Here is a 10,519-nt window from a genome sequence, read left to right on the forward strand (position 1 = left end):
TTGAATTTGTATAATCTATTTGTATTTGAATTTTGAATTTTTTGAAATTTTTTTTCTTATCTGAAGATATGTTATTTTTTTTTATCTTAATTGAATTTTTATTTTAATTCAAAATTTTGAATAATTTATGAATTTTGTAGTAATTATAGTTTCAGGTTATGTATGCGAAAAAGTAATTACAATTTTTTATAGGAATTGATGATTCAAAAAATTAGTATTAAAAAAAAATTTAATTTCTTAATTATTAGTGAAGGATTCAAATTCGGCACTGATAGTAGGGTATTAGTATTTGAATCATTCAGTAATACTGTACTATTAGTGACGAATTTGAGCTAAGCCAATGTAGAATTTATAGTGACGGTATTAGGGTTTTAGGGACGGTGATAATCTGTCACTAATACTCTATTATTAGTGACGAATTTTAAATTCGTCACTAATAGTTAGTAGTGACGGTAGATATAGCAACTAATTTAAAACTGACACCAATACCCTGCTTTTTTGTAGTGTACTCAGTTTATCCCATGAAGTGCCTGGTTTCATAGCTTTCTTCTTTTTCTTGTCATCCTTTTTCAGTAGCCGGCAATTCGTCTTGATATGCCCAACCTTTGTGCAGTTATAACATGTAGGAGCATTTTACTTATCCTTTCTTTTACTCGACTCTCCCTTATCAGATGCAGACTCTCTATATCTTTTGTATGGTTTTCTATTCTTTTTGAAGAATTTGCTGAATTTTCTAGTTAGCATGGCCATATCATCCTCAAAGTCAGGTTCGCTGCATTCACTAGATGTATTAGTGGAAGTTTTCAATGCAATCACCTTTTTTACCCTATTATGTTCATTAAGTCTCCCATTTATAGCTAATTCATAGGTAAGTAAGGAACCTATCAATTCATCTAGAATCATGGCCTTAAGGTCTCCACCCTCAGAAATGGTCATAGTCTTTGCTTCCCGAATAGGAGGCAGACCTCTAAGGATCTTCCCAATCATCTCATATGTAGGGTAGGTCTTTCCTAATGCACATAGTGAGTTTATAATGTGCATGATTCTAGTGTACATGCTCTAAACGGACTCACCTACATTCAACCTAAAGGCCTCATATTCACTAGTCAGTATATCTATCCTACTATCTTTTACATCTCTAGTACCTTCATATGTGACTTCTAATTTATCCCAGATTTCTTTTGTAGTAGTACATGCCATTATTCTATTAAACTCATTCACATCAAGACCACAATATAGATTATTCATAGCAGTTGCATTTAAACTAACAACTTTCATGTCATCATCATTATATTCTTCCTCAGTTTTAAGAACTCTAGTTGTACCTGCTATTTTCATATGAACATAATTTCCCTTAGGGACAACCCTCCACACCTTCCAATCTATATTTTGAAGGTAGATGTGCATCCTCTGTTTCCAGAAGGAGTAATTAACACCACTGAAAACCAGAAGTCGTGTGGAAGATGGTCCCTTAAGGAAAGGGGTCATGGTGCTATGAGCCATCTAAGATCTTTTCCAAATTAACTATTGAGTCTATGCTACGTGGCTGTGATACCAATTGTTAGATTTACCGGGAGCCCAAGAGGGGAGGTGAATTGGTATTCTCTCACCAAACTTGTATTTGAGTATGACTGAATTCTCTACAACTCTGAAATTTGTGATTGAGGATGGGATTGAGAAAAATTTTCAAAAATTTCTTTCATATGAAGTTGAGTTTTGTGGCTACCTTGATTTAAATATTTGTCCTTGAACATAATTGCGCACATGGTCATTTTTTTTTTCTTTATTCCATTTTGCTTATAAAGAAAATGAGTAGAATTGATTGGGTCAGAGGAGTTCAATCTTGCTTTGCTCTAGAATCCGTTAATGGATCCTTGAGGCGAAATCCTAGTTGATACCAAATATTAGAGAAATAACCTAGGCAAATTTGTTTTTTTTTTTTTTTTTGTTATGACAAAAAAATATAGCTTTCCTAGCCGTCCTGACTATTATGCCATCATTGCATGGTGTATTTCCATAGTCAACCCCCTTAAGCCTCATGTTACATAAGCCTTTATTTGCTCTTTCAACTACATAAACCATTCTCGTTCTAAGCCTGAAAAACCAGGAATTTACCTTTCCATTTTGAGAAAATACTTTGGTGGAAATTTACATGTAAAAAGAAATTTTCTTCAAAAAAAAGAAAAAGAGAAGACTTAATAAGTGGACTATGGATCACTTCAGATTTTTTTGAAGGTGTACTTGATACTACTTCACTAGTTACTACAACAATATTGACATTAGTATGAGCATATTGTCAAGAGAGAGTTATGGTTTGAATCTTGGGGATATCGCTTTGATTGTTCTTTCCACCAAGTATTTTTCCCAATTCGCTTTAATTTTCCTTATCCAATTCTTCTGTACCCCTCACCCACTGCCCTGTCATTACAACCTCGATTAAAGATTTTTTGATCTCTGATTCTGGCGATTGACTGCATTAGTGGAGAGGATTTTCGAAAATTGGACTTATGGGGTTAAGTTTTGAGAGAATTCTTCTGGTTTCAATTGTTCTACTATTATCTGAATTTGCTAGTGGTTTGGAGTTAAATTGACTATATCACACACACACTCAAGGTCTTAGCTTTAGGTTGAAGTAAACACCTAACTCTTGCTTGACAAATAGCTAAATTTTTTATGGATTTTCTTGCCATCCTTGATGTTAAAAGAGTAAGATACGAGTGATGAAATCCAAATTCAGATCATGGCTCGGCTAGTGATGATACTACTTTATGGGCTCAAGTTGATATTGTCTATAATGGTCTTTTATTTTATTTTCTTTTGTTTGAAGACAAACAAAGTTTTAAGTTTGGAGGTGTTTGATGAGTAGCATAAATTAGAATAATTTATCACTTCTTAACTTTAAACTTTGGCCTAATTTTATTTTATTTTTTCTGATTTTAGGTCTCACTACGGTCATTTATTTATTTTATTTTATTTTTGTAGATTTGAAGAAAAGGAAGTCTGATCATGCACACGTGAAGAAGTTGGGCGTGCAGGTTAAAAAGAGAGAAGGATTTAGATGTTTTAAAACAAAATTTTGAAAAGCCAAAATTTGTGGGTCGTGCATGCATGCATACTACTCGGTGTGAGGACTAAAGGAACAAGCTGGAGATTTAATTGGGCTTTAATTCGTGGGCTAGCCATGCACATATCCTTGAAGACCCACGTGAAGCCATATCCATTAAAACATATCCATGCATGAGAAGGGCCTCAGGTAGATGGGCTTTGGGAGGTTGCGTTGGAGCAAAAGTAGGTCGGTTCTTGATGCGACCCGATCATGCAAAGAAAGGAGGGGGCACTGGGTTGGAAAGAAAAGGGGGGTAGGCTGGTTAGAAGAAAAGAAAGAGAGGGGCTTTCTTGGAGAAACGAAAGGAAGGCGAAGGTCTTTTTCTCTGGAGAGTCTTGGAGAGAGGACGTAGAGTGGCATTTTGGAAAGGAGAATTTTTTTTAAAAAAAACAGAGGGTTTTTTAGAGGCTTTGGTAGGCAGGCAGTAAGGGGTTGTTAGCTTTACCGTGTGCCCAAGAGGGGGTGAATTGGTATTTTCAAAAATTAATATCCTAGGTTGATCCCCTAATAGTAGTATTACACAACCTTATGGTCAATCTAATGCAGATAAATTAAATCAATTTAAATATGCAGGGAAAATTAAATTGAACAATAAAATTAACCAAGCATGCACCAGAAAGTGGTAAATAAGAGGTGACACCCAGAAATGTTATCGAGGTTCGGCAAACTGCCTACGTTCCCGCCTTAGCTAACAAGCACAAGGATTACCACTTTAATGCTCACTTAACAGGTAGAGCGGCACCTAAACAACCAGGTCAATTAGCACAGGGTTGACCTCAACTTTTACAACCAATCCTTATCGGGCTGGATTACCGCCCCCTCAAGCCACGCCTAGAGTACAATAGTATTTTCAAAATATGACAAGGTACAGTGATTATGCTTCTCAGTAAAGCAGATATTTACCAAACGTAATCAATCGCATACACATCAACAGTATAGAATATGTAAGCTCAGTGATGTGAATATTTGTGCAAATAACACTCAAAAAGATATGATCACCAAATGTTCAAGAGTGTTCTAATCAAACTATGTCTTTGAAATAAGTTATATCAAATCTCAATAACAAATCAGGGTTTCAAATATGCTAATGAGATATTCAAACTATCTCAAAAATATTTTCCTTCAATACAATGAGTACAAGAGTAGTTTGAAAAATGTTATAGCTTGTAGGAAATATTTTTGCACAAGAAAAACAAAGCTATAGGAATCTTGCAATGATAATGCAAAGATCCTTAAGCTTGCTAGTTTATCTCAACACAATATTTATAAAGTTCAAATCTGTGAGATAAAACTTAGTCAAACTCCCCAAAATCAATATCAAATAATCAATCAATACTATGGGATTATTAGCAATATCTAGTAATCACAAGCACAATCAATAAGCTCTCACACTACTAAGATGCATCAAGGGAATGAAGATTTGAGAGTATTTGGGCAAGGTAGGATTTTGAAAATAGAGAGAATTTTTTGCTAATGATTTTCTTAATTAATTTCTAATTCACAAAAATGAACCCATTTATATAGACCAAGGTCAAATTATGACTTAGGACATGTAGGGTATTATTAGGAAAGTTTTGAAACACATTAGAACTTTTAACCCAGTTTAACCCTTTTAACCTCAATAAATAATTAAATAACCTGAGAGGATTTGGGTGGCTGAACTTTAGTTCGGTCGCCCGAATAAACTCAACTCAAAAAGGCCTTTTAAAAGGTTTGGGTGCCCGAGTTCAAACTCAGTTGGCTGAACAAAAGTCAGAAAGATTTAGTGCGTGGTTTAGGTGCCCAAAATATGTTCGGTTAATCGAACGGAGGGATTTAGTCGCCCGAAACCTATTTTGAACTGAAAAGTTTGGCAGCTCAAGTTGGTGAAAAGTCACTTTCTAAGGGTTCAGTCGCCCCAGGGCGACAGGGTCATTTTAGGTTCGGTCGCTCGTAGCCTAGTCAAACTGTTGACATCCCAACGGTTCGGGTGTGACGACCTGCTTAGTTTTCACACACACACACACACACACACACACACATATATATATATATATATATATATATATTTCACCATCATAGCCTATCCAACAGATCATAATCAACATGGACCCGTGGATACCAGGGATATAACAAAAACACAAAACGGAAGCCTAATCAGCGGGAAACATAAAATCATCATATCATAAACACAAAATCATCCATCACAATACCAGTGTTACTACATCCACTGTATTTAAGTATATACATCCCAAAAAGAAAGACCTAGGGACATTTCCCACAAAATCCAACCGTCCCCACCAAAACTTACCCTTTAGAGAGGGCAGATCAACAGTACTATATCAGCGAAGCTTTACTCGCTCTCTTATCAGGGGCTCTTGAAATGTTTATGAAATTTGGGGTGAGACACCTCTCAGTAAAGGAAATAAACTAATACTAGTGCATGGCAATATGAGCATTTTCGTGATATATAATCATTTACATAAACAAAACCAATAAAACTGTATATCTCATTTCTAGGAAAAAACATGTATAATCAAAGCATAGTAGAACATACAGGATTCTCATAGCATAATTCATCTCATATAAATATAATAGGAAAACAACCCTAGTAGGTTAGCTAGCTGTTGTCATGTATTACCCCCACGCAACTGGGTTGGGTGGCCCGAAGGCGGGACCTGACAATGGTTGGCCTTCCACTGCCAAGTCAAAAGTATAGTCTGTAAGTCCGATGGGTCTGCTAGAACTAGTCCATACACTAGGGGCGCTCACACTTCTTAAAACCACATCGACCATCCAACCTTATGCCACTCCGTACAGCAGCATTAACACAAATATTATGATGAATCATGAACACATAGCATTGGTACCGCACAAGTGCTAACCTAAACCAAGCTAACAAGGTTCTGATAGCATATAACATATAATGAAACTGTGATATATGAATATTTCATACCATTAATTACCAAATCAATATCATCATGTCATTTGGCATATATACCTATATCATGAAAAGCATCCCATATGCCGGTATTTCATACTTTACCATAGTTCGGCCCGTACGCTAGCAAATCATATCCATAGCTCGGCCCGTACGCCGGCAAACATATCCATAGCTCGGCCCATAAAACGGTAAATCATATCCATAGCTTGGCTCGTACGTCAGCAAAAATATCCATAGCTCAGCCCGTATGCTGGCAAATCATATCCATAGCTCAGCCCGTGCGCCGGCAAATCATATAAAAATCTCGGCCCGTATGCCGATTTTTTATTATAAAAATCCATATCTTTATCTTATTCCCAGAAAACAGTATTTCATTATAAGTTCTACTCATGCCACACGAAATAGGTTTCATATATATATATAACCATATCATCTTTTACAGCAGTATTTCCCAAACATAAAGCATATATAAAATATATTTATTTTTCTGAAATTAGATGTTGTAATAACATACATACATTTTCATAAAATAACTAACTTACTTTATCTCCTTACCTGATTCCTGAAGAAAAACCCCTAAAATAAGCAATCTTACACCCACAGGGTTTCCTATTTAACACCCTGAAAATGACATTCCCCAAAACTAAACTTCAGTATTTCTACGCGCACTACACTTTCTACAACTGTTAAGAAGTCAAATATTAAGTAGAAAACCTTACACTAGATTTGGGATGGATTTTGAACTAGCCCCACCAACGATCCACTCCAACAAATATGCAAAAAACTTTCCCAAGAGTGTCGTGGTGGCTTCATATCGTCGATCTTGTGAAAAACGGACCCAGAAAGCTAGAAAGAAGTAAGGGAAATCGAAGAGAGAGTGAGAGATAGAGAAAGAGAGATTTTGCAGCCAAATTAAGCTAAAAAATCACGTTAATCACTATTTATAAACTGACCTTCGTCGACGAGCCACATCACCTCATCGACAAGGTCATGAAGACAACTCGTCGATGAACTCTTCCCTTGTCGTCGAAATTCAGAATCACCCAAAACCCCTCTCGGTATTTTCTCGTTGATGAAGAGTACACTTTTCAACGAGCCCAATACGTCATGTCGTCGATGAACGCTTTCTGTTTACCCCCTTTTTAATTTCTTTTTTTCCCTTCTTTTTATTATCAAAATATTATAATTCTTCTAGGTCACTACATCGGGCGCCCGAGATGATTTGAACACCTGGGGTTCGGCCGCCCAACCTCTCTCATTTTATGCCTATTATGTTGAATCCATTTCAATTTGATCCCCTAATTGAGCAAGTTATTATGGGGAGTGATTGTGCATTTGTGTTAGGACCTAAGGTCTTACTAGGGTCTTACTAAGCTTACAATATATCCTATATGCATGACATGCAGGTAATTATTACAGACCTTATATCCTAATTACTATTACATACCCATATTACATAAAATGAATTACAACATGAAACTAATCTTCAGGGTCTTCATGCTTTACTTTGATGTGTCATTACTTGATCTGCTAAAATGAACCTGTACATGCACTTGAAAGCCATCAAATACCTGAGTATTTGTCATTATTAAAACTGGGTGTGACCTATAAGGTCAATAGGGGGGTTGGCAAGCCGCAGAGAGCAGCCGCAGTAGGAGCACAAACACAGCAAGCAGGGGACCCGGAGGAACACGAACGATGATTGCTCAGTGTGTTGATTTTTATTCCATTCCCAAGAGAAAAGAAAATATGGTGAATTCGTTTATGTGGAATTTTATTTTCAGCATGAACTAATTTTCTTATTTCTAGGAAAACGATGTAATCTAGTCTTAAACTATGGTTGCTTTCTATGCTAATCTGAACTAATTTTCTTCCATGCTTGTCTGATTTATTCTGACCTTATTGCTTCCGATTAACTAACCATTAATTAGATGATTTTGATCAAGTGATTAGAAATAGGAAAGCTTCCCAAGAGGGGGGGGGGGGTGAATTGGCTTTTTAAGCTTATATTCTATTTTAATACTTTGTTTTATATCAACAATCACAACAAGTAAACAAAAAATCAATTCAACTTCAACCAATCAACAAGATAATAAAAATATTGATCTTTGTATCAATAGCCCCGTAATAAATTGTAAAGCATGCTGAATTTATGTAAGCCATGTGTTATTCCAAACTCACACTTTTCTTTGTGTTTAAATTTTTTTTAAAAAAAATTAGATTAATAAGATTAGGATAATCAACCAACGTAGTCCTTTTCGGTTTCTGCAAGCAATGCTGATCAAGCCAAAATAAATTATCCTTCGGTCTATTTAACAATCATACACTCAAAATTTAATAATTTAAAGCATACAAGCAGATTGTAAGTATTGCTGAAAAATAAAGAGTAAGGAAGAGAGAGTGACAAAAAGCTTTTATGACGTTCGACTTATAGCCAGCCTACGTCCTCGCATTTGGCAAACCACCAAAGGATTCACTAGTTCAGTTCCGTTGACGGGTGGAACAATACCCATTATAATCACTCCTTCCTTTAGGCTAGAGTCTGCCTCTCCAAACTATATTCACTCGTTCACTCCAACGATTCTACAACCTTGAATAGTCTATAAACAAGAACCAAGATAGAGAAAATTCATGTACGAAAGACACTCTCACAACAGAGTAGATTAGTACAATATTCAGCACAAGAATACTTCAAAGTAAATCAAATATAAAATGATTGAAGCTCAATACTGAATTTGGATCACCAAATATCTTCCAAGTATTGAAATATTTAGACTTTGAAGGCTTTACTTTAGAGTTTGTATCAGAAACAACTCAGTATTTGAAGTTGGATAAACACAAGAGAGTTTGAGAGCTTTTTGAGAACTTTGATTGCTGGAAAATTTCTTGGTGTTTCAAATCTTTAAAGTTTGGGGCTATTTATAGAAGTTTAAAAGTAATTCCTTGCCCCCCAAGTTTCCTTGAAAAAATCCCCAAGTTTTTCAAAAGAATAGTTCCCAAAAAATCCATTTAAAAAATCTTCCCGTTAGAATTTTTTAAACAAACATTCGAGTGGCGGTCGCCTGCCACGACCTGGAAGTCGCCTGCCATAATGAAATTTGAAAACACAGAACATTGGCAGTCACCTAGTGGCTCTTTGAAAATAATTCATTTAATTTGGGCAGTCGCCTGGCAGAAGTAGGCAGTCGCCTGGCCCTTCTGTCAAAAAAAACTCTTATTTTTAAACCCTTCTTTTCTTTGATTTGAAAATCATACTTTAGGGTTTTTACTAAAAATTTATCTTTCTAAGTTTCTTTTGATTTTATGAGAGCTTCAATTCAATTTTATATTTGGAGTTTACTTGAAGTACTTACATACAAACATCCTTAAACTCTATTTCTTTGATATTCAAGTAAGTCTTTGTTCTTCTTTCATCTTTGAGCTTCTAATCATCTTTATTTCTTGATCTTTTTGATTCCATAAACTTTATCGTTCTTTTGAGTTTTGTCACTACCTTTAAGCTTTGCCTTCTTCCTGAAAAACTTTCACTTGAAATAAACCATATTAAATATATTATGATTTGTTGTCATCAAAATAAGAATTGTAAGCCTTGTTAGTCCAACAATCTCCCCCTTTTTGATGATGACAAATCAAGAGCAAAAATAAGAAATAATGCTCATGGCTCCCCCTTTCAATAGGCATGATATATCAATATATTTATACAAACCATGTTACTTGCAAAATGTCAAGATGAATTCATACCCATACATATTCATATCCTTATAAGTAGTAAATTCATACAAACATTCCCATACATATTGCATTTTTGCACTTCCTTCTCTCAAATACTATCTCTTCCCCTTTGGACATCAATGAAAAAGGAAAAGTGAGCAATACAAAAACAACATAGTGAAGTGCTGAAGAACATAGTACTTATAAAGCTTACAAATACATAAGAAATATTGGCCAAAGAAGTACTTAGAAATTCTAATACATAGACAAAAATGTTAAATAGCACATAAATGAAATACATCAATCAGAAGCTTCCATAGACCCACTTTCATCTTCTTCTTCCTCTGCAGATTCATCATCACTAGATGGAGCAGAGCTGATACCCATCTGTGTTTTGCCTTTGGAAGAGCTAGCCAAATGTTCTCAATCTTGTCAACACACTGAACAAGGCTTGAACAATGAGTTTCCACAGTTAAAAATTTTTCCCTAACTGTACCAAGTCTAGATTGCATTCCATCACTGAAGGTCATATAGTGATTAAAAAATGGAATGAACTAATAAGGAGTTTCTAGGTCAAGCTCTACTGAAGAAGCTGGCATAGAAGGCTGAGGTGGTGGTGCAGATGAAGTGTGACGATGTCCCTTATGAAACCACCCTTGAGGAGAGTGCTTGTATCCCATTCGCTTAAGAATAGTATTCGAAAAGATATCATAATGGGTTTTTCTAGTGAAGTTAAACGATGGTGTAAGAACAATGAAATGAGAAAATACCATATTTAA

This window comes from Malania oleifera, chromosome 12 (genome assembly GCF_029873635.1).
Source record: "Malania oleifera isolate guangnan ecotype guangnan chromosome 12, ASM2987363v1, whole genome shotgun sequence".
Taxonomy (NCBI): domain Eukaryota; kingdom Viridiplantae; phylum Streptophyta; class Magnoliopsida; order Santalales; family Ximeniaceae; genus Malania; species Malania oleifera.